Source organism: Haliotis rufescens, unplaced genomic scaffold (genome assembly GCF_023055435.1).
Source record: "Haliotis rufescens isolate VD_foot unplaced genomic scaffold, xgHalRufe1.0.p SCAF_2, whole genome shotgun sequence".
Lineage (NCBI taxonomy): Eukaryota > Metazoa > Mollusca > Gastropoda > Lepetellida > Haliotidae > Haliotis > Haliotis rufescens.
The window spans coordinates 15,714,464-15,741,029 of NW_025963890.1; the positions used below are offsets into that span (position 1 = coordinate 15,714,464).

The following is a 26,566-nucleotide window of genomic DNA, read 5'->3' on the forward strand; positions in this document are numbered from 1 at the left end:
TATCATGAGTAGTAAGCGTAAGAGAGATATCAAATATAAAACAAACAGATCTATATCTTACTGTCTCTATGCAGAGTTATGTCCCTTATGCCAGGATCTGCTGATTCGAATCCAACAACTGCACTAATGATGATCATTGTATTGTCAGCACCACCTCAGTGCTAAAGTCTTTCAGAAAACTTGTAAACATGTACGACCCTCAGCACTTTGACCTTTCCTCCAACACTAACCAACACACGGTGATATAAATTCAATTCAGATCAGCGTCAAACCAAATTCATTCCCACACTACCATCTCTAGTAAAAACATACAGATCAACTGATTCAGGGAATCCATTACCCACAGTCAGTTGTTAAAGGGGTACTTCCACATGCTTGCCTCGTAGTTCAAGTGAAATCCCCCTGATTGTCTATGGCAGCTGATGAAATGTACACCACTACTTAATGAAACGCCTGGTCAACCCTCGCATGGCCAGAGTGACATTGTCAGAAGTTTAAGCCTGATTAGAGCAGGTGAAACAGGTGGGTGTGTATAACTGGACCTTACGAGTGACCACAACTTAGGGATGTGTCAACACACCCCAGGTGTTATTTCCTTGCACTGCAGGTGTAGTTTAAGTCGGGCTGTTCAGCTAATATTGAATTGTAAATATTCTTACAAACAGAAACGAATTGAAACATGAACAAAATGTTCCTTCTGTTTATAAACGTGTACATAGTCATGGAACAGACTTCTTAAAGTTTTCCACATGAACATGTTGTGAATCTAGAAGTGACCATTCCATTGATCAATGGGTCATGTCCATTTTTTCAGAATATAATTCGGAAGAATGATATTAATTTTGGGATAAATTGATGCTAAATTAGAAAGAATGCCAATAAAACATCAACTGTAACTGACAGACACAAAGCACTGCAGAATCTGAATACTCACTACTTAAATGGCATTCTAGGAGTTGGCAAAGAACAAGAAAACATATAACTCTATGGATTACAACTGGTTTATAGCATCAATGTTAATCTGCTGCTCATCACAACATATCATGTATATATACCGTATTCGACGTAATAAGCGCCCCGCTCTAATAAGCATAAACATTTCAGGCTGTCAGCATAAACCACGAAATTTATCTTTCAACTCTTTTTTTTTTCTTACCAAAATGATATTCTTATAAAAGACCCCTACTTTTCAATTTTGAGAGCTCCCCGGGCACTTATTACCGTACCTCCCATCATTTGGTTGTACTCATTCCAGCTTCAGAATAGCATAAGAATCGGTAATGCAATAGAGTTGTGTGTTTTCTTATTTGAATACTTCTGTAACATAATCGTCAAGCCGAATACCTGGGCTCGTTTCCCGACATGGGTACAATGTGTAAAGCCCATTTCTGGTGTCCCTCGCCGTGATATTGCTGGAATATTGCTAAAAGTGGCGGAAAACCATACTCTATCACTCTGTAACATAACAGACCAAAATACTAGGAAACCTCTTTAAGTTAAAATAGTTGTTATTTATCCTTCAATTTCATACTGCGATCAACATAATGAAAACTTTTCCTGAGTATGATCGTAATAATAACAAAATACACCTAACATCTTCCAGAAAGTGAAAATAGAAAATCCAACCTTTGATACCACCCCCATATGTCTGCCATACAGATGACCGGAGAGGAGTACCTATAATCCATATCACCACACCAGATATCCACCGGTCAGCTTGATATACACACTCCCTACCTGTAATCAATACCACTGGACACGTACAAACTGACCGATCACCTGGAAGCTCAGAATTGTACACAACCACCTTAACTACAGAGCAGTCGTTCACGGGTATTTTGAGACAATGTTTCATTAAGCCCCTGAGGCGGCTGGAGGATTTGATGACTACTTTAAAACATGTATCTGTGATTGATCCTAGTTCTCGTGCCCCCCGGGCTGGATTAAAGAGTTGGTTTAGTTTAGTCAGGGTATAATTAAATTGGCCCTTGAAAGGTGATGTCCTTCATGTGTTTACACAAATTGATCAAGGAGATTTCATGTTTTATTGAAGCATATCAAATTTCAAAATTTAAGCATTCTTTTGTTTTATATGTTGTTTCAAGGTGTGTTCTATTTCCACAGGTGAGAACAATCCCAGGTGTAATTAGAGGGTATGGAAAACCACATCATGAAGGGAATGTTCACGGCCATACAAGCCCGAGGCTGTACATATGTCGAAGGGTAGTCTTGCAAAAGTCTCTATGCCAATAACTATTAGTTGAAATCATAGTTGTAAATAATAAGAACAAGTTGTCCCATAAAAGACCCTTAGAATCTAAACTTGCCTCCTATAAGGATAGAATGAATACACACCCATGGACTTACCTTTCTGTAAAGCCTTGGAACAAGGCTAGTGGTAGGGGTATGGGCATTTTCACAGCTAGTGCAATAACGCCTGTTTATATAAATTATGATGGCCAAATGTAGATACATACTTCATCTGTCTTATTTGTTTTATTGATTGTTTGTCTCCTGTCACTGTACAAGCTTTCTTTGTGACAATGTCAGAAGCACCTCTCAGCATACTGCTATATAGTTTCCGGGTAGTCTATAAGCAAATGTTGTCCCCTGTATATTTCATCAATATCTATTTCGTTGGGGTGAGTACACAAGAGTATGCCTGAACCATTTCAAGACAATAAGAAACTTTAGTATACTTCTGCAAACAAGGGCAAAACGACCAAGCCAAAATGACAATTAAAAATATTTTTTGGTGATTGCGCACCTGTGTTAATGATCATATTGTAATCCAAATACACTTACAACAATTGTGTAATAATACAGGTGTGGGGGCCTGAGTTAAAAAGCAATATATAAGTCCACCTTTATGTAGATCATAAACTTAAGCTTACAGCAAAGAGTTATTCTCATTACACTACAGCTGTCATAATGTTGGCTTAATACAATAAAAGCCATAACAATAAGATAATCTAGAATGACTCATGATATAATCAGATAATAAAGACTAAATGTTTTTGATGCAGAGCCAAATAGAAATCATTACAAAAATCATTCAGATTGTTTAATAAATAATTCAAAGTAAAAAATATAAGTGAAAAAACTGTTTTTCAGACACTGGTTATACAGAAGTACTACTGAACCATTTACAATATGACATCTTTCATGAGAAACTTCGGTAAGCCCTATCTGCAAACATAGTTATGTTGGCTTATTTGCCAACATAAATCTTAACACTTATCAATTTAGATTTGCTTGTTAATTCATAAATCTATATCACAACATCCATGACTCATAGAGTAAGTATAAATATTCACTTCTTTTTTTTATTCTAAGCCAACATAAATCGTAACAATTAATTGTTCAGATTATTTCAATTTTATTATCTATATCACAGCACCCATAATCTAATATAAAGACTCCCTGATTTCAGTTCTAAGCCAACACAAATCTCAGCAATAATTTTTTCTAAATTTTTGAAAAAAAAAAAATGAAATTCATAAATCTAACGCATAGCACCCTAAACCCACAGACAGACATTCCTTATCCTGTCCCAAGAGGTAAGCCTGCTTCTCACCTGTAATTACAGGTCATAGATCTCCCATCCCCTTTGATGTCTATCCCCCACACAGGTAACATGACAGCCCCGGGCAGCAGAGCAAGTGGTAATGGGTGGGTGGGAGGTTAGCTGTGGTAAGTATAAGGGGCTGACACATGTTACAACAATGGGATTTCCCAAACACTTATTGTCATCTGTTTTCCACTCCCCTTGAATGAAGTTTGAAGAAAGACTGATTGGGTGTTGGGAGTAATGGACACCATTAATGTGGGGAAGAATCCTACCTGGTTTTCAAACCACCCACATCGAGAATTTTTTCCAATTCATCCTAAACAGTGAACTTTAAGCATGGAAAGAATATGGGTAAGTATGTTAATATAACCCAGAATAGGGATGCATTTATGCCCTTGTAGTAAATACACAACAGAACCCCCCATTTCAGGCCTGAAATTCCACCAGCTTAACAGGCCTTTAACATTGGACAAACTGACTTGGGCTAGTGGGCTAGTGCCAATTTGCATCCTTGCAATTTACACACCACAAAGGTCCATCCTCATCAGTATCAGGTCAGGGGGCATTGTGTGGCCCAGTCATCTAAGGCACCGTGATTCGCTGTGCAGAGTTGCGTCCCTTGGGCACGCCAGAAACCTATGATTGTGGGTTCGAATCACGGTTCGCCCTGATTATGTTTCTAGGTTTGTCAGCACCATACCAGTGATTGTGGGTTTCACCGAAGTGGTAAACGTCTTAGACCTGCATCAGTTTGGGCTTTCCTCCCACATTAAGCTGACACGCCTTGATATAACTGGAATAATGTTAAAAGCGGCGTTAAACCCAACTCACTCACTCAGTATCAGGTCATCAACCACATAAAACAAGGAAACCATGAGATAAATGCAGACCAAGATTGATGCATCATCATCACGTACCAGGCTGGGCAGACGCTTCGATGAGTGAGTCGGTGAGTGAGTCGGTGAGTGAGTGAGCGAATATTGTGCAATGCAGCAGTGCTCACTATTCCAGCTGTATCATATTGTGGTTTGTAAATAAGTCAGTGAGAGCCAGGAAAACAAGTGGTTGATAGCATAAGCAACAATCGGTGACACCAGGGTGTATCATAGTGTGAATACAAGGCTCCTTTAACTTGTATATACTACTCAATGTTGGATAGAGATATGGAGACATTTAAAACTGTTCGTATATACAGATAATAAATATTAGTGTTGTTTATTATTTAATAACTGTGGATAGAATGACTAACACTAACTCATCTATAGCTTCACATGGCATTCTCCTATGTGGGGAGTCCAGGTTAAATTGGTCCCAAGCAACCTGTGCTTGATGTACACGGTGACTTTGTGTCATCACTTGTCCAGATTAAATTATTTACAGCCCACCGTCATATACATAGAATAATGCTGAGTGCCTCATTAAACAACAACATATAAAAGTGAAGTGGCATGCCAGTCAATATATCAAAGCAGAGTCCTCCTTTAAGAGTTATCAAATGTAGATCATTAACTGAACACAGCATACACACAATACTTATAAACGAAATGTCAGAATAACCTCACTGAATGAAGCTGTATACAATACACACCCATTTTGATACGGCACAAATCACAGTTACATCAGCTCACTGTAATTCCATATTCTTGCAACACCCTGCTCTATTCATACCCCGAGAATAGTAGTGACGTGGGGTCAAGTGAAGGTGTTGTCAGATTCACCTTGAAAACGTCACAGGAAACCAACAACCAACTGACAGCTCAGTAGTTCAAAGGAAGCAGTGTGTGAAATTGTTATTCAAAACATTATGTTTTTCTTCATTGCAAAGCTGCCATGACCTGCAGTGAAGATCATTTAGTGTGAGTTACCTCCAAATGGAGTCTGTCAAATTTTGTTTTCATAGCTAACAGTGAGTATGGTTTAACGCCACTGTTAGCAATATCCCGGCCATAGCATGGCGGAGACACCAGAAGGGCTTCACACGTTGTACCCGTGTCGGGAATGGAACCTGCATCCTCGGCTTAACAAGCGAACACATTAACCACTAGCTTATCCTACCACTCCTCATAACTAATAAACAATAACAGGACAAGCCTATCAGAATTAACATAACCATTCTACAATAACAGATGGGGCGGTCGGGTAGCCTAGTGGTTACAGCGTTCGCTCGTCACGCCAAAGACCCGGGTTGGATTCCCAACATGGGTACAATGTGTGAAGCCCATTTCTGGTGTCCCCCGCCATGATATTGCTGGAATATTGCTAAAAGCGGCGTAAAACCATACTCACTCACTACAATAACAGATGACTGTTAGTTAAAGCTGTTAATGGGTTAATTCAGGGTTTGTTTTCATAAAGACTTGATGAAGTAATCAGAAAATTCAAAACAGACATTTAATAAAAAGCAGACAAAAAAACATTAAAAAAAGAAATTTAATACCTAAAAACTGACTTTAAAATAACTCAATTTCTAAATGAGTAGCAAAGACATGTCCATGCTTGACTGTTGCAGTTTGGAAAGGGGTTAATTACAACTCTCTATATGTTAATAATTGTCACACTTCTGTTTACAAATATGACTGTGCTCTACATTGGTACCTATCTCACACAAGAACATACAATAGAAATAAGACATTAAGCCCAAGTCCATCAACACATCTCAAGCACCCTCGACCATCCTTAATGAACTTTCTCTGTCCACTTCCAACATGTCCGTCTTCTATCACTATAAAACATGACTGGAACTGAACATTAACTGCAGTCACCCACATCGGTGAGACCATTAAATCTCAATAAGAACCTCAAATGATTTGTAGTTTATGGCTAACATTTTTAAGAAAATGTCATAAAAATGCATATCACAAACGCTAAATTTATCAGTTCACCATTCTGGAAGTTATCAATAACATTTACCTTTGATTTTAACAACACTCTCACAATGAAATTCCTAAGCCTGACTTAACTTTATTCAGATATAAAAAAACATTTTTCTACAATCTGATCAGAATTATGAAAGATGATACTGATTCTGATCCAATTTCAAAGAAGCAATTAAGTCCCAATTTGGGAGGTAGTGGGCACTGTGATGGGGAACATATGAAGACCACCCACGTCTTCGATGGTGTAGGTACTGGGTACAAGGATGTTCTCTATAGCTGTATCTATAAGAGAGATCTACATGAGTTGACTTAAAGGACTCAATGATTTATGGGAATTTGGAATTTATAGAGGGACATTTATTTTGAAAAATTATACACTTTTTCTTTGTGATTCGTAAATCATCGCCATCACTAGTCCACTAGTCGCAAGACATCATATTTCTCCAGTTATTAATATATACAGCTCAACTTTTGATACGGATAATCAGATATGTCAGATATATTTAAATATACACTTGACACATGAGAACCAACTTTGTGTATAATGGAAAGATAAAAATATCCCTACCAAATGTGGTTTAGTATATCAGCGCCTCCTCCAAGGGGAAAATGGATTCCATATCATCACAGAGATGGGCACTAACCTACTAAACCATGTGGGCTATGAACATGATGCCACCCGGCAAGATCCAGGTCAGAATAGCTGTCAGCTATCCACACTTGCTTGTCATAGGTGCCGACTCATGGGATCGGGTGGTCAGGCTCGCTGACTTGGTTGATGCATGTTATCTTATCCCATTTGAGTGGATCGATGTTCATGATATTTAACACTGGATTGTCTGGTCCAGACTCGATTATTTACAGACCGCCGTCATATAGCTGGAATATTGCCGAGCATGGCGTTAAACAACAAACAAACAAACATCCAGGGCTTACTACCCTCTCATCCAAATCGAAATGTCTACATAACTGTCCAACCTTGACACTTGCAGAAACAGGCAGTGATAAAGAAAACCACCTGCTGAAACAATGGACATACCTCACCCAAGTGGTGTAAGTTACAAAAACCACTAGTCTGAAATGAGCTGTTGTCTCATAGCATACCACTCCTTGTGTCAACTCCTGCATATAGGCCACAAAAAAATAGTATTTCTTCTTTGTAATATCAAAACATTTCAATATAAAATAGGCGGAAGTGATTTCAGTGAATCAGGTGTCAGTTTGTTGTGGCCTTAGGATTCAAGTTTTACACTTTTTCATTTCCCTTATTCAAACAATAACACAGGAAGATATTCCATGTCCTCAATAAAGGTTGGCCAGCTCAGATTTTTCCTGCATTGAACAATACCAAGATATCACAGTAAATTTTTGCCTCTTGGGTTTGTTCTATGAGATGTAGCACACGGCTGATGTTGACTGAACAGGTTCATCCTTTAGCAGGCAGCTTGACACCCAACAGAGAGTCTCCGCCTTGGAGCATATTTCAAATCAAAAACACAATTCCTATTGTTAGAAAAGTCAAATAATATTTGGACACCTTAGAATCACAACTCCTGGCCGACTCAGTCAAATGCTCTGATGCTTCCTGATGAGTGTGTAGGGTTCAATGCAATGTCAATCCCAAGAAAAATAGGCTTCACACATTGTACCCGTTGGGGTATCAAACCTAGGTTTTTCAACATGACAGACCAACACTTTAACCGCTGAGCTACCCTCCTGTCCCTCTTCCTGATGAGGTGTTTGAATGCTACACTCTTCTCACCTCACCGGGAATGATAAAACTACTGTAAAAGTATAGAATTTTGTGAAGACCTTGGCCCACTTGCACAAAGCTATCTTAGCGAAAGGATGTTCGTATCTCCCATACTTTAACATAAACTTATGATAGTCATAGCGCTAAGATCACTTTGTGCAAGTGAGCTCTGTTAGGGCCCAATTTCACAAAGCAGCCTTCACGTAGTGCTCCGACTATCGTAAGTCTATGTTAAAATATGGGAGTTACGACAATCGTAGCTCCACGATCCTTTGGGGAAACAAACCCAAATAGCCCAAACATCAGTAGCCTGCAAACCTCGCCTTCATGACAATAACTTTTGGGAACACTTAATGTAAATAAATATACCTGTCATTTGATAAATGAGAGATAACGATAATCTGGAAAATGTCACTGCGAATGCTAAATTGAAACTAAGGATGAAAGAACATTTGTCATGACCAATAAGGTTTAATGATAAAAGTTTAGTCGGTGCCTAAATTCAAGAACCCAGGACCCCTTTAATTGCTAGCACTGGTATAGGAAACTGGGACTCTCTGTATTGGCATTTTGTCAGAATACATAAATTATATTCATGATTCCCTCTCACCGTTCATGTTTGACTGGGTATCTAAATGTGACCGGTCTATTGGTAGAAATTTATGCTTTCCCTCGTCTCAGGACCTAACTCTGTCTCATCTCTCAAATTTCTGGTATCAGACCAAATTTCAAATATCAGATCTCAGGGGTGGATAGAACTAATGATTATTTTATAACAGAGTCCAATATCATATAGTATATGTAATCAACATCCTTAAATACAAGTATTAGTGTGACTGATATTACACCAACTAAACAATCATGTCTTGTTCAAACTTTTCTATGTATTTTACTCAAAAGAAGTTAAAAAACATCTGATTTCATGACATATTACTTATAATTATATTTTGAAAGAATTTGGTGTTCTTTTGAGTAGTATACTTGAACAGGAATGGCAATCAACAAATACTTGCAGGCCAGAACAAAATGCAGGCTCTTAAATCCAGACATCCTTGTTTCAACTACATTCATCAAGGTAACCTATTATTCAGACCATGATGTATTTAGTAAATTATTTTCATTACATCGATTGTCACTGCATGTCCAGATTAAAGGGTTCGGATTAACAAGGTTTACCTGATATATGCATTTCCACATGCACTGCTTCTATATTATCTTGAGGATATAAATCTACATTAACGTTTGTCAAGAATGCAAAGTGTCCAGATTAACAGGGGTCCTAATTAACAAGGTTTACCTGATATATTCATTCACACATGCACTGCTTCTATAATATCTTGAGGATATAAATCTACATTAACGTTTGTCAAGACAGCAAAATGTCCAGACTAACAGGGGTCCTCATTAACAAGGTTTACCTGATATATTCATTCACACATGCACTGCTTCTATAATATCTTGAGGATATAAATCTGCATTAACGTTTGTCAAGACAGAAAAGTGTCCAGATTAACAGGAGTCCTCATTAACAAGGTTTACCTGATATATTCATTCACACATGCACTGCTTCTATAATATCTTGAGGATATAAATCTGCATTAACGTTTGTCAAGACAGCAAAGTGTCCCGATTAACAGGGGTCCTCATTAACAAGGTTTACCTGATATATTCATTCACACATGCACTGCTTCTATAATATCTTGAGGATATAAATCTGCATTAACGTTTGTCAAGACAGCAAAGTGTCCAGATTAACAGGGGTCCTAATTAACAAGGGTTACCTGATATATTCATTCACACATGCACTGCTTCTATAATATCTTTAGGATATAAATCTGCATTAACGTTTGTCAAGACAGCAAAGTGTCCCGATTAACAGGGGTCCTCATTAACAAGGTTTACCTGATATATTCATTCACACATGCACTGCTTCTATAATATCTTGAGGATATAAATCTGCATTAACGTTTGTCAAGACAGCAAAGTGTCCAGATTAACAGGGGTCCTCATTAACAAGGTTTACCTGATATGCTCATAGCCAGGTAAACTATTGGATACAGTGCAATACAAACTGGAAAATGCAATACTTTAATATCTTGAGGATATTAATCCACATTAACATTTGTCCAGAATGTAAAGTGTGCAGAGTAATAGGGATCCTAATTAGCAAGGTTTACCTGATATGCTCATAGACAGATAATTATTGGTTATAGTGCAATATAAATAGTAATATGCATCGCTACTACAATATCTTATATGTATCTACATTAACGAATCAATAAAGGAAATGATTAAACTTAGCTCACCTAAATGTCCACCACATGGTAATTCGCAAAATACACAGCTCCCATCTGATAAACACCACAGCAGTATTTACACATCAGTGTTGCCGGTTACGCAGCTACATCCCTCACCAGAAGAACATAATAACCCGCCTGTACGCGTGGACGACAGGTCGAATTGTGAAGCGATGTCAATGCAGTGAAAGGCCAACGCGCCAATCTCTCTGCGTCTTCATATTGAAGGACGCCAAGCTAATGCCTTGGTAGCATGTATTGTAAACATTGTTCATTGCAGCAAACTCACCTGAGAAATGTCTACCTGTCAGGCAATTTTGTGAAATGTAGAGATTTTCTGCTCCACAATACTGAAATTCTATCCACAGAAAAACAATCGTCCTTTGTACCAAGATATCCACTCACGCAAGCAATGTTTGTAAATCACCTCAAGTTCGTTAGAGGAGATCAAAGGCATAATGGTTTTGACAGGTGTGAAGGAATCGTTTACATACTTGGTTAGTGCAGCTTGCATCATTGCCAGGTGTAGTTTACTTAAAATAAAATATTTATCTACATGTGTCTTATTATCGAAATGTATCCATTTAGATTCATTCAAAATAAAAGAAAATAGTATTGTATGTATCTGAACAGTCTACCACACCTGTAATTCTATACAAGGAAATATTTCAAACAAGTATCTATTTCACTATTATATTAAAAACCTTCTCTTGGTATTTCAAAGTTAAGTCTTAAAATGGTCATTAATGATACAAATAATTCTTTTCATATACTTCAAGTCAGAACAAGCTTTTCTTCACAGTCATTTTCGTTTTAACCTTCTCTAGGAGTCTTGAGTTACTTAACTCTTGTCAAGGTTCACAATTGTAACCTTAACAGATATTTGACATTTTGACAATCCAATTTTCTTTCAGCATAAAACAAACATTCAAGTTGCAAAGCAAATAACCGGTTTGTTCTTATACTTTAAAGTGAAAACAGTCACATTTCAAATGAATTTAAAATATGATGTCCTTTTTTTAAACATTTTTTTATACAATTCAGACAATTTGTACATTCCTCAATAATATCATTTCCAAAGAGATTTGACAAGTTTTGGAATTTTGAATCAGATTGCATAGCAAGATACTATCAGAGAACAAACGCATTTCACACTGCCAAAATCTTAACAATAGAAATTTTCTCATTAATGATTTTGAATGTGTATTCAAACAACCGAATGTAATACTTACAAAACCATTAAATCCTAGTCAAGGTCTAACGAACATTAGCCATACAAGAGGCTTTACAATTTAACCATGCTGCCAGTCATAAAATAACTGTACAAGTGAGGCATATGTTCTAAAGTGTGCCATAATGATATAAAATATAGAACATAGTAAGATATACAAATCTGATTGCAGCTGACAAATCTATTTGGAACAATGGTTACTGTTGACAGAATTTATCGAGATGTAGACTAACATGTTGGGGTCCATGCAAGCATGATGTTAGCCGATGAAGCTAACATACCATAGATTGTTGTCTAATCAAGCGATACATCTCATTAATTTTCAGAGTATGTTTTCAACACATATATTATCTGTCAACAAAGTATTGAGTTACAGAGCTCCTTGGCTGATCCGGGCCCATTCCACAAAGCAATCTTAGCGCTAAGGTGATTGTAACTCTCATGCTTTAACATAGACTTCCGACAGTTGGAGCTCTACGATCGTTTTCTGGAACAGAGTCCTGCAAATCTGAACTAGAGATATACTGCTGATTCTGAATTCAATCAAACAGTGATAATAGCTGTCTGTTCTGTTAACAGTATATTAGGTGCACAAACACATGAAAGATCCTCAAACTTGAAAATTGAGACAAAAGGTTAAAAAACACAGAAAATGTGAGAAAAGTATTCAGATTATACAGAAAATGTGGGAAAGAATTAATACAGTGCTGAAAAAGTTAAAAGAAACTGTTTAAAGAACAGAATGTGTGGACAACTAAAAATATAATCCTAATTGAAGAAAAGCTAAAAAAAATATAATCATAATGGGCCAAAATACTTACAAATATTGAAAATGGAGATAAAACCATCAAATGTATTAAAAAGGTCACATAAATATGTATTCAAAATATGGATGAAAAACTACATGTACAGAAACGATCTGAAATGGTTACAAATACTTAAAATGAGGACAACACTATCAATTTACACACAAGGATGATAAGACCTGTTCAGAATGTACTAAAATGTTTCAAAGGTAGTCCCACACACCTGCAAGCGTTCCCGTTCATGTACACGGAATCCAAATCAGAAATGAAGTTCATCCATCAACCTCTCCCGACAACACTGACAAGCACAACTTTCCAACCAGCTTTTTCTGCCCTCTACAGCTTCCTACAACTCAGCTGTCAACAGCATCTATAAATGTGTGTTGACAAGCTATCAACAACGCTATTAGCTATGTATACACATCACTTAACTGATCCAACAATGTATATAGAAGTCCCATTGCCGACACTGCCATGTCGTTCATGCACAGTGAAAAACAACAGCCTAATTAGGGCACTTGCTAGGAAAATGTCATCAGGTGTGATGTGCTTGATTGACAGCACTGAGATTGACGATTTCCTACATGTCATGGCTGAGCTAAATGTACTTGGTGCATAATTATTGTAAACATCTTCACTCTGAACCCGTTTAGTTAGATTGGCTGTTGTTTTATTGAATTGTGGTTAGCAGATTAGAGATAAGCTAGCCTGGTTAATTGGATGATCTCTGTAGCTGGATCTTCAGGGAGGTGAGATTGGCATTGTTTTAGTCAGTTTACATATCATACAGAATAATTCCAAGTTTACATGACATGTTGAGCTTTTGTAGGCTGCCTAGAGCTCTCTCTTGTCATATTGAAATGTTGGTTTGTATTTTTTAGGTACCACAGAAGTGTGATGATTCTGCCCTTTACAGCTTAAACAACTTTACCATGGGAGAATTATGGTGAGAGAAAGATTTAATTTACTAATTCATACTTAGGCCAGATTTATGTCTTCTTTTACAGATGAGTTTATCCTTATTTCCTTAGTTAAAAAAGGAAATAAAAATGTGTGTGAAAAAAAGCAGTTTATTTGTATAATGGTCACACCTTCACTACCACCCTGACAACATTTATTTTTGGTGGCTGCCTATTGCATATTGACCCATCTTCCCAAGGCAAGGGAATTAACTGAATGTAAAAGTCCAGTTTCCACCCTTGCTAAACTAGGCCAGAATTTCTGCATTTGATCATAGCGCCTCCAGTGGCTATTACGAATAATGTCCTTTCCATGTCCTCCTATTGACCAATCAGATTCGACCTCTGATATCACTTGCATTTGCTTCAAACAAAATGGCGGCTCCAAGTGATTACAATCTGATTGATAATCAATATGAATATTGTAATGAACCTGGTCTTACTTCGCGAGGTATATCAAATTATGTGAGCACCTTGGTTTTCAATGAATGGAAAACCACCTGCATTCACAAAAGGATCTTTCAAGGAAAAAGAACAAAGAAAACCACAAGAAACATGTTTTTATGTCTTCAAAATAATACAAAAATTCTTTTAGAAACATGTCTCATCCTTTTTTACATTTCAAGTATCTATACCCTGATCAAACGTTATCCTATTTAATCTTTTCGTGTAATTCAATCTCCAAAGAATGTCAAAGATTATCATGACATCATTCTGACTTAATCAAACATACGGCATTCTGTAGGATGTCACCAAATGGAACATGATTTAGGAGACACATGACCCATAAACTGAATTTCAATACTAAAGATAAAGCCATATTTCCTGTCTTTTTGATAACAATTTGTACCGTAACACTCAACCGACCCATTACCACAATAACATTGAGCCTGCCATGTTCGTATCAAGTTGAGTTGAAAATTAGTCAAGTTATCACAACAAACCTTTCTATATTGTTGTATGGATAATATCAACAAGGGTTTTGTTCCTGACAATAGCCATATGAAACAAGAGAAGATCTCATCAGGGGAACGTAAAGGCTGAGAGGACCCTATTACCCGAGTTAAGTAACTTTACATAAGTGATCATGTTGACACTGCCTTGCTGAATGGCTGACACTGAAGGATCAGACATTTGTCAAAGGCCAGCTGTGAAATAATGGATCAGATATCTCTCATGACAGAAGTTAGGGAAAAGTTAAAAGGTTTGATGTTGGACAAAAAATATTAATTCATACAGGTGGTAAATTTCCTATCTGACAAAATCAGTTCATGTTAATAAAAAACATCTCATTCGTGTCATTATTAATCTATAAAACTTTACGTCATCTCTGTCATAGGTATAAGTACAAGTTGTGTGAAAACAAAAGTCTATATGACATACTCGAATGTAAGTCTCTCATTCAGACCCCAGGGGTTATCCCTTGTCATACGTGAATTTAAACCTCCCAAAGTTAGTACTGCTTTAACATCAGAATTCGAAGTCACTAAAACAGAAAACCCAACCCTACAGGCAACTACAGTCAGTAGCTATGTCTAAACCTCAAACTACTGGGGATAGATGGGCCAATATATGCACCCAAAAAGAAGAAGAAGAAGAAGGAGAAGAAGAAGAAGAAGGAGGAGGAGAAGAAGGAGGAGGGTGAGAAGGGGGAGAAGTAGGATGAGGAGAAGAAGTAGAAGGAAGAGAAGGGGAGGAGGAGAAGAAGGAGGAGGGGGAGAAGGAGGAGGGTGAGAAGGGGGAGAAGTAGGATGAGGAGAAGAAGGGGAGAAGGAGGAGAAGAAGGGGAGAAGGAGGAGAAGAAGAAGAATGAGAAGAAGGAGAAGAAGAAGAATGTGCTTTAATTACTACCAGTGCTGGGACAGGTAACTCAGGTATTCGTGTTGGGTAGGTACTCAGTAGGGCCCGGGTACATACAGAACAACCCGGATCCTTGATTAGTCATGTGATATATTGTTTAATGGCAAAAATTATCTAGAACTTTATGTTTACATTATAAGTGAATAATGATCTCATTTCTTTCTGACTATGCAACCATTCCTTCTGACTTTATATGTTTGAAAAAAGACAAAACTTCCGTCAACTTCAGTGTATGCATGACCAGATCGTTTTACATGTGTATCTAAATATTTTTGCCAGGGTTCCGGTATAACAATTCCCAAATGGACATTTTGTACCTATCTCATGAGACCTACAGCGGCTAGTCGGGTAGGGTCGGGTCCCTAATTACTACTCATCATGGCTGGCCTTAGGGAAATAGAATTTGCAAAATGTGTTGTTTTTTATATCAGATAACACACCATTCCACTAAGTTAGGTATCAGCAGTGTAATTACAAATCCATTCAACCAGAACCCATGTTGTCTTAAACCATTGACAAATGGGAGGATACCCCCTTGAGCATATTTTTTAGAAAACAATAACATACATTCCTTTCTCATCCCCTCCTTAGATCCAGCAGCCTATATACTCATTCCCTTTTCATCTCCTGAAATAGTCTTGAGGTGTTTTTTTAATCCTCGAAGATTCCTTTATAGAATTATCTTAATGTCACCCCATACATAACTTTATTTCAGAGACTGTATGTAAGTTGACGAAGCGCTGTAGCTCCACCAGCTTCAGTGTGAGGCAGGATTTGGGTGACAAAGAATCTCTTTGAAGAGAAAAAATTCTCATTTAGCTTTTGGGGGGTGGGGGAATGGTAGGGTTGGGATGCGGCACTACTTAAAGAATTAATTTTTTATCCCACATTGAACTATTGAATTGCTGCCTAACTTAGTCCTGATATTGGAGGGTGTTGGGAAATAAAAATAGAAACAAGAATCGTTATAAATATCGTTAATGTCCAACAACTGGCTTAAGTCAGTTACCGATATTGTATGACTTTATGTATTGATGGTATTTTAGTGTAGTCTTTCATTAACAAACATCGACTTGTACAAAAGCAGTCACTTACAGCGCCATCTTTCTGTGATGGATCTTCCAACACCTGCAAAATTCCCGAAGAAGTGTGAAGCCATTTTCCCTCTCAAATAATGTGTTTGATATTGTAAGGAGTATGTTATATATTTGTGTAGCTCCAATGTATCATAACTGACACAAGTATTCAATGTTTCACATCCTTGTATAATATTTCAGACATCAGGAAAACCCTGCGTTGTTAGTCTCATCAATATTTATGCCTCAATGCATAATTCTTCAAACTGGAGTCAAATCTTTCAATTATCTGTCAAATTAAATTCACAGAACAGAAAAATCCCAAGGCCAACAATTTTTCACTATTAAATGAATTTCCGGTAGTTGATATTCCACATCAAGTAAAAGGTGACAAGGTCAATCTAATCCCATACCCATTTTCACAGTTAATGTATTGGTTTATTTGCAGGACGGTGACCAACTGTTTTTCATTAATACCCAACTAGGACATCATACAATTCTTTTCGAAATCAATCATTCAGGTGTCTTGCTTAATCAGGATTAAGAGGGGTGGGGGCGGGGTGGGTATCTTTAAAGCCTAAATGATTCACTGTTCCCCAAATTAAATGTTTTCTTACATAGCCTAAATGAGCATATATGTACCTCACATTTTATTTTCATTATTTTGCATAACAATATCCCTATACAAATACTCAGACAAATTTCTCAGACATGTTGTTTTTGACATTCAGCTTTTGAGCAGATAAGAAGCACTGTCGGTATAGTGCATGATGTTGATTTCCTGCCTTTCCAACATCGCAAGTGATGTCTATCGTATCACCCTTCCTTTTAAAGTACCAACAATTTTACACTAATTAACATAAGTAACATGACCAATAACACCGCTTAAACATGGTCCCAAAGTCTTAATCCATTAAAACAACAACTGTTAAACGGATTAAGCTTCAAAGAAACCGCACTGGGACATCGTGGAAATAATTTTGGTCATCAGGTCAATGCAGTGTGAATACTCCAATGTAGAACACTGTAGCATAGCACCATCAAAGAGTCTAACACCTTCCACTGCCTTGAACAAACCCAAGTCACAGGATCAAGATCGACGTTGGTGCGGCACTAAGAAGGTAACTGGGGTACAGGCAATCTCATTAAAATCAGATCTTTCACTCTGATACATACCTCTCTGCATCAAGATCCGAGGACATCTCATAATCGTATCAGAATAAAAGATCAGATTTTAATGAGTTTGTGTGCACTGGGAGACTGAGAACTGATTGTGTCAGTTATCGGAGCATCTCACCCAGGGACTGAAATCACCCCTCTCCTGCCTGGAGGCAGTTGGGCATCTACTACGGTTGACACACAGACTCTGCCACATTCTATCACAAGCTAAGAATTAGTGCTTTTAATTGTTTTGTTTGATGTCACAATCATCAGTAATGGATCAGCTACATCAACCAGTAATAATCTTGTCATCTCCAGTGTTTAAGATCAGGTAATTTTCTAGGACACTGAGTGATTACCGATCAAAATGTCTGAAGACTTTTTCAAATTCGGCAATGATATTAAAAAATCTCCTCTCAAAAGGTGATAAAAAAGTTAAGGCAATGTCCTAATGTCATTTGTCTTCAGCAAAATCACTGATCTCTTGTGGAGAAGTTATGGGACACAGTCAGACAAACCCATTATGAAGACAACAAGAGGGTATCATCAGTGCACTCGACCATGTTTCCAGCTGTAGACATTTTGGGAGGATACACATTGTGGTCTTACACTTCTTCGTAAAGTGACTTGCACTGACAGATCCAGAGAGGGTTGCCCCTTTCATTCTGACTCCTTTCATGTTACTGCACCGGAGTTTGAATGCCAGCCGTGCCATACAAAAAACGTTAAAAGATGGTACTTGTTGTTACCCTGTCTGGCGCTCGGTATTAAGGGGCTAAAACACACACACACAACGCAATGTTAAAATGTTAAACCCTATTTCACCTCACCTCACCTCAAGTGGGTATTAAGTGCACACACCCTTTTTTTCAAAATCCTGCGTCCCCCTCTGACTTGAGCAAATCTGAGGCCCATTGTATTGCTGAAGTTACAGCTTCGTAGACCCTTAAGATTTTGACGATATTTCACAATTTAATTTTCCCCTTTCAAACAACAACTGGTTCAGGTGAGCCCCAAATCAAACATCTTTTCCATACCAAGGTAGGCTGTAATTGAAAAAAGACGATGGTTGGCCAGAAGTGTCTGTTTATCCAAAGAACAACAAACATCACTCTCTTTGACATTTATAGTGACACTTGTAACACAATGTGTCTGTAAGGCAGTGATACATAAAACATGGTACAAAATATATTTTTCTTTCGAGCAATGTCAACAAAATTCCTCGAAAGAAATGTGTGACAAAGCCAGCCATGGCTCAGACACTTTATGAAAACGTAATGCCTATCAAACAATTCACCTTATGTACTATACTTTGAAGATAACAGTCAATCGAATCACATATAAATGTTAATGAAATTCCAGAGAAAATCTGACAATCCCCCACTGTCAAACATCACCAATTCTTCTACCTTTATTACTCTCTCACAGAGTTTATTGCCCAGTGATCAGCGACAATGGCATTTGAACTCTACAGGAAATATAACCACAATTCGATAAATAAAGGATTTCCGCTTCAAATACGATATCAAGTGTATTCATGATAATAACAGCAACCATTGTTCTGGTAAAGTTTATGCATGTGCTAACATATCACGACTGTATAAACCAACCCCCCTTCGACTGAAGGTAAATTTGTTCAGATTTTGTGAATCAACTGTGAAAATTTATGAACTCCAAGGAAGCAAAACGCCGCTGGAATGACCAGGCACAACATTGGCCACTTTGATGGTGATTTTATTAGTGGTGTTTGGTCAGTAAACAGATCCATGGTGTCCGTCAAGGTACAAGCTACCCGGGGGTGGGAACTACTCAATATTAATGGATGGATGGGTATGAGTGTGGACGGGTGATACGCAGGTACGATCATGTGTTTTTAGGCTCTTTCATACCTGTTAGAAAGATGGAATTTTAAAAGACTTGAGCACATGTTCATTATCATTATAATCACCAGATCCTCTTTGAGATGGTGGAGTGTGTTGGTAGGCCTTTTGTTGCTTTCAGAAATATTGCTCTTTTAACAAATACCATCCCTGGGGTGACAATAATGGGTTTTATAAAATGCACCAATGTAGAGGATCTCACATTTCAGTAGAATGAAACTATACATTTATTCAATGAAGATTTAATGAAGATTTAATTTCTTTTCTTTTTAAATCCTTCTAATTTCTCTCTTTTTCACGCCTTTTGAGGATTGCCTCTTCTCTTGGTTAAACACCTCAGTTGTCTATTACAGGGGTCTGTCTATTGCGGTAATCATGTATGGTTCTGCTGGACAAGGCTTGTCAAAATCCTGACCCGTCAATTTGAATTTCACATCAGAATAAAATAATTTGCAGCATACATTATAATGAATAGGCCATTTCTATGGTACTTTGATCCACCCCACAGAAGCACATACAACGAAAGTAAAAATTCAATCATATTGAAACAAACTGATATATTTGTCTAAGACACAGAAAGATTATGAATGGCTTTCAGATTCTTTGGAGCAAGCAATTTTATGGAGGAATTGATCAGAAGTAAACAGGGGGCGGTTAAACACTTGAAGATGGTCCCACGCCTGCACCACTACAGTCAGTTATCTCACAGGAACACTGTCCAGTAAGTGGTTGTAGTATGTTAGAGATATCTGTGGAGCTGATTCATGTTCAATGTCTAATACTGAAAATGCAAACCTCTCATGTACCATCAGTCAATGGAAAGACCTCAAACATTTTTAGCAAGAGATTGCAGTTTAGTCCTAAATATAATTTTAATCCAAGCTGCTTCATTTGGAGTTTTGTGTAACCTCTGAAATGTCTTAGTAACACAGGTCAAAAAGTTGTTGCAGTTTTCTAAGGAACCATTTGATATTTTGGGAAGGGCCTGGGTTTCGTCTGGAGATCAGATATTTTTGCAACTACAGATGCAACACCGGATATTTGTTTTATTAAACTATGTACCTGAATATTATTATAAGAAAGACACATTCCAACAATAAATTGGTGTGGCAGACAATTCTTTTTTTCAACAGTCTGAAGCATAATTATGTTTTACTGGGACAAAAAAAATTTCCGATGACATCCCAAGCAAAACTTTACACTAACAATCTTGATACTAAGGTGCCAGAGTGGCAGAATCATACAATTGACTTTGCTTTTAGTAGAGATTTCTTATGATTGGGGAAATGGTTTTGTTGTTGTATATACCAGGAAGTAAAAGAAGATGGTGATGGCGATTACCCCAGTCTGTAACACAGGTAGAAGTGAATGATATTAGTTATTAGATTTAATACAGTGATTGATCGAGTGAGTTATGTTTAACGCCACTTTGAACAGTATTTCAGAGTATATCACAGTGTGTCACCTTTTTGCCGGAAGCTTGAAATGATCAAGGGGTATAATGCTGACAGACATAGGATTACAGGAGGAGGAATCTGAGATCCAAACCACTGATCACAGGGTTGTGGCAAGCCTGTAAAGAACCTTAGTTTATCAAGGCCACCCATGTCATGTCCTTCAACATTCAACATTTAACCAAACATATTAACACTTAGAATCGATTTATATTTATTTTGTAATCTTTGCAATCATAGTAACGTAAACATACAAGGCTAATTCAATAGTACTTAAACTATAAAACATACTTTTTTCTTTAATGGTTACACTTTTTGTACCTATTACCACTTTTTCAGGCTTTAATGTTTTTAACAATGTTCAGATTTCATACTGCTCTCTACATCCAAGATCTAATTCACTTAGATATGCTTCAACTCACACAACCCATTCATTTCCTTACCGTAATTACCACAGAATCTCTCTACAAACATGCCGACCACTCACTGTATCTTTCAATCTTATTCTAATAAATACCAACACTCACCTTTAAAGATGAAAGTTCAAAAGTTAGTCCAAGGTTATCTCAGGTAAATATCTACCTGTTCTACTGACGAGCTTACCTGTGTAACTGACAGGCTTACCCGACCATTCATCAGCGTGTCTTCACCTCCTGATTGAAAGCGTATGAAAGTCATGATATAAATCTATCCCTGGGAGCTCCGCCTCCCGACATCCATTTCACTTAAATCACAAAGGAGGTGGGAACAAACAGTATCAAATTCCATCATTAAAAACTCTTAACACATTTGTACCAAACTTAAGGCATTTGTTATCTCTGTGGGAAATTTCAAAATCTCAACCACAGAATGAAGGAACAAATTTCCATACGTGTAAAATGTTTTCTGGTTGATGATAAACTTATCTTCATGATTTTATAAAAACACAACACCGTGTCCCCCTTAAATACTGGATGAACTTAGACATAAAATTACAACATCTTCCTTATCAAAGGGAAAATTGAAATTATGAAAGTGAATGCTAAAGACACTTAGATATTTCTGAAAACTAATGCGGAAATCTGTAACTTTTATTACAATGAAGTTAATGTATACATATGTACATGTACATCATCAAAATCATCATCATCATCAACAGTTTATTATCATCATAACATTATCATCAATATAACCAATATCTTTTTATCATTATACATGAAACAACTTTATCATCATAATAGTGTAACCAATGGATTTTTATCATTATAATAACATCATCATCATTATAACCAATGGCCTATTGTCATTGGCTATGGTAATGATGATGATGATGATGATGATGATGACCCTGAAACACTCTAAATACTCCGAGCCTGCTCATCAAAACATTTGAGCCAGGAAACAAATGACTGGGTCTGTTATTAATCAGTAATTCAGCAGTGTGCCTGCGTCATTCCATGTCTGTAGCCTGCAGCTGCTATGCATTGCTTACCTTCAACTATGTCGGATTTGTGCACAATAGTTTTTATCATTTAGACAAAAAAACGTACATACTGGTAGTTAAAACTGAGGTGAGTTCAGTCTAACACAGAAGGTGACATAAATGTCACAGACTAATGAATCAGTTATCACTTAAGCAACAGGAGGAATTCTTGTTGACTCATCACACAGGTGTTTCTAACTGAACATTATTCTTTCTTATCCTTTGAGCCAGTTGAGTGTCCGCGGGTTAAAGTGCATGATGATGGGTACAACGTGTGAAGTCTGCTCTACCCACCCACCAAGGGTTAAAGTATATGAAGACCTGGGCCGGATTTGATTGTCAACACAGGTACAATGTGTGAAGTCTGCTCTACCCACCCACCAAGGGTTAAAGTATATGAAGGCCTGGGCCGGATTTGATTGTCAACACAGGGAAATGTGTGAAGTCTGCTATACCCACCCACCAAGGGTTAAAGTATATGAAGGCCTGGGCCGGATTTGATTGGCAACACGGGTACAATGTGTGAAGGTTAGCTATACCCACCCACCAAGGGTTAAAGTGTATGAACGCCTGGGCCGGATTTGATTGTCAACACGGGTACAATGTGTGAAGGTTAGCTATACCCACCCACTAAGGGTTAAAGTATATGAAGACCTGGGCTGGATTTGATTGTCAACACGGGTACAATGTGTGAAGTCTGCTATACCCACCCACCAAGGGTTAAAGTGTATGAAGACCTGGGCCGGATTTGATTGTCAACACGGGTACAATGTGTGAAGTCTGCTATACCCACCCACCAAGGGTTAAAGTGTATGAACGCCTGGGCCGGATTTGATTGTCAACACGGGTACAATGTGTGAAGTCTGCTATACCCACCCACCAAGGGTTAAAGTATATGAAGGCCTGGGCCGGATTTGATTGGCAACACGGGTACAATGTGTGAAGGTTAGCTATACCCACCCACCAAGGGTTAAAGTGTATGAACGCCTGGGCCGGATTTGATTGTCAACACGGGTACAATGTGTGAAGGTTAGCTATACCCACCCACTAAGGGTTAAAGTATATGAAGACCTGGGCTGGATTTGATTGTCAACACGGGTACAATGTGTGAAGGTTAGCTATACCCACCCACCAAGGGTTAAAGTGTATGAACGCCTGGGCCGGATTTGATTGTCAACACGGGTACAATGTGTGAAGGTTAGCTATACCCACCCACTAAGGGTTAAAGTATATGAAGACCTGGGCTGGATTTGATTGTCAACACGGGTACAATGTGTGAAGTCTGCTATACCCACCCACCAAGGGTTAAAGTGTATGAAGACCTGGGCCGGATTTGATTGTCAACACGGGTACAATGTGTGAAGTCTGCTATACCCACCCACCAAGGGTTAAAGTGTATGAACGCCTGGGCCGGATTTGATTGTCAACACGGGTACAATGTGTGAAGTCTGCTATACCCACCCACCAAGGGTTAAAGTATATGAAGACCTGGGCTGGATTTGATTGTCAACACGGGTACAATGTGTGAAGGTTAGCTATACCCACCCACCAAGGGTTAAAGTGTATGAACGCCTGGGCCGGATTTGATTGTCAACACGGGTACAATGTGTGAAGGTTAGCTATACCCACCCACTAAGGGTTAAAGTATATGAAGACCTGGGCTGGATTTGATTGTCAACACGGGTACAATGTGTGAAGTCTGCTATACCCACCCACCAAGGGTTAAAGTGTATGAAGGTCTGGGCCGGATTTGATTGTCAACACGGGTACAATGTGTGAAGTCTGCTATACCCACCCACCAAGGGTTAAAGTGTATGAACGCCTGGGCCGGATTTGATTGTCAACACGGGTACAATGTGTGAAGTCTGCTATACCCACCCACCAAGGGTTAAAGTATATGAAGGCCTGGGCCGGATTTGATTGGCAACACGGGTACAATGTGTGAAGGTTAGCTATACCCACCCACCAAGGGTTAAAGTGTATGAACGCCTGGGCCGGATTTGATTGTCAACACGGGTACAATGTGTGAAGGTTAGCTATACCCACCCACTAAGGGTTAAAGTATATGAAGACCTGGGCTGGATTTGATTGTCAACACGGGTACAATGTGTGAAGTCTGCTATACCCACCCACCAAGGGTTAAAGTATATGAAGGCCTGGGCCGGATTTGATTGTCACAAAGGTACAATGTGTGAAGTCTGCTATACCCACCCACTAAGGGTTAAAGTGTATGAAGGCCTGGGCCGGATTTGATTGTCAACACGGGTACAATGTGTGAAGTCTGCCCCACCCACCCACCAAGGGTTAAAGTGTATGAAGGCCTGGGCCGGATTTGATTGTCAACACGGGTACAATGTGTGAAGTCTGCTATACCCACCCACCAAGGGTTAAAGTGTATGAAGGTCTGGGCCGGATTTGATTGTCAACACGGGTACAATGTGTGAAGTCTGCCCCACCCACCCACCAAGGGTTAAAGTGTATGAAGGTCCAGTAACTCAATGGGACTCAACTCAATTATCCTTTCAATTCATACTTTTTGAACTACCAGTTTTATTTCCTTCCTAACTTTCTTTTTCATAAATATATTTATCATCCTTTATCTTTATAGCCAAGATATAGAAGCTTGGTTTCTATGACTGCTCAGGAGGAGAACAGTGACAAAGGTGTCACAGGTGTCTCTATCTTCTCAGTTTGACTTGTAGTTCATGATTTGAAGTTCTGAATTTCAAGAGACATTGCCAATTTTTCTGTAAAAGGATTTCAGAAAATTCTAATTTTCTTAAAATTTTATTAATGTTATAAAATGTATCTTCTTAATTTACTTTTAGATGTGTTGATAGGGAGCCTCGAGTCTATATTCAGTTAGTAGGTTGTGCTACACTGGTACAAGTTAGAGTGAAATATTATCTCAAAATTTATGTGTGCTTATTAAAGACCTATATTCATTATGTACATTTCACGTCTTAGAAATTGTCACTACTCTCTAAATATGTCCTGGGTATCATGGTTACAGTAAGCGGTAGGGGTGCAATATGCACTATAGGCAAACTGCTCAAGAAAGTGCCTCAATTGTAGGTGAGCTACACTAGAAACTACCTCAGTTTTAAGTGAGCTACACCAAAAGCAATATTTCGTTTTTTGTTTAACGCATAAAATATGGCACCAAACGAAGTTGTGGCACAAACAAGACCCCTATATACCAGTGCACCTTTGAGTCCTATGAAATCATTTAAACCTTAAAATTACAGATACTTCAACATTGGATAACATATACATTCTTATATATATAAAGTCATACTTTGAATCACTAAAACAAATCATTAGCATGATACGAAACCTAAACAAAGAAATCGCTGAACTAGAAAGCACATCAGCATAAGATACAACATAAAAGATGTAATGAAACTACACAGAATAAAATCATAACATTAAACAAAACAATGACACCTTCACCTACATGAATTTCGCTTATCAATGTCCTCCTACCTTCAAAACAGCTCCACTCTCATTGAAATTGAATTCCAAAATCCCTCTTTACATCAGCTCAATTTTCAGTACAAGCAAGAACCTGCCATTGTTAAGCCATGATGTAATGTAGGCTACCACTACTAGTTGACACCAAAATTAAACTCGTAATCGCTCGGCTGATTCCACTTTTTCATTGCCTCAAGCTCATAACAAGTCTCGCATCATTCCTTTCACCTCTCGTTAAATTCAACATACTGATGTCAGTTTCAGCCAATCAGAAATTGAGTAACTGCCCCGTCATCCAATCAGGAAGAGATTACATCCATTAGCTGCTTCACTCACCTGCAAGTTTCAGCACCACTGACAAATGACAAAGTTATTTTATTTGCAATCAAAGCGTAATAAAGCTTCCATTTTCAGATTTCCAAAAAGGTTTGTCGAAAGGTTCCCATGGTTTTCATCATGTCAATTACTATTAAAGCAAATACTGCTGTATCGCTATTCAATTCTTTACTTGCCTAACATCTTGTGTTAAACATTTCTGAAGGATATAACTGAATAAATGAATTTTTTTCTTTTGAAATCTGTTGATAAAAAGTGTGTTACAAACCAAGGCCTCCATTGATGTAACGAAATATTGATATAAACTAGGCAAGTTCACATCATCTCAAAGAGAGCCCTGTTTAATAGGGTTGAGATTGAAAGTCTTTCA

The 26,566-nt window shown here is 38.0% G+C and overlaps 1 protein-coding gene across 4 annotated transcripts in view; it reads right to left on the reverse strand.

Moving 5' to 3' along the window:
• LOC124135597 overlaps window positions 1–26,566 on the reverse strand; it is a 58,597-nt gene that overhangs the window by 22,348 nt on the left and 9,683 nt on the right. Inside the window, exon 1 of one of the 4 annotated variants that reach the window (XM_046500984.2) lies at window positions 25,873–26,035. The exons of 1 other annotated variant lie outside the window; for it this stretch is intronic. The gene's annotated coding sequence lies outside the window, so the exon portion shown is untranslated. Of the gene's footprint in view, window positions 1–7,486; window positions 7,559–10,506; window positions 10,641–25,872; window positions 26,036–26,566 lie in introns of those variants that run through there. 2 more of the 4 variants (XM_046500987.2, XM_048399678.1) reach the window with 2 other exon arrangements.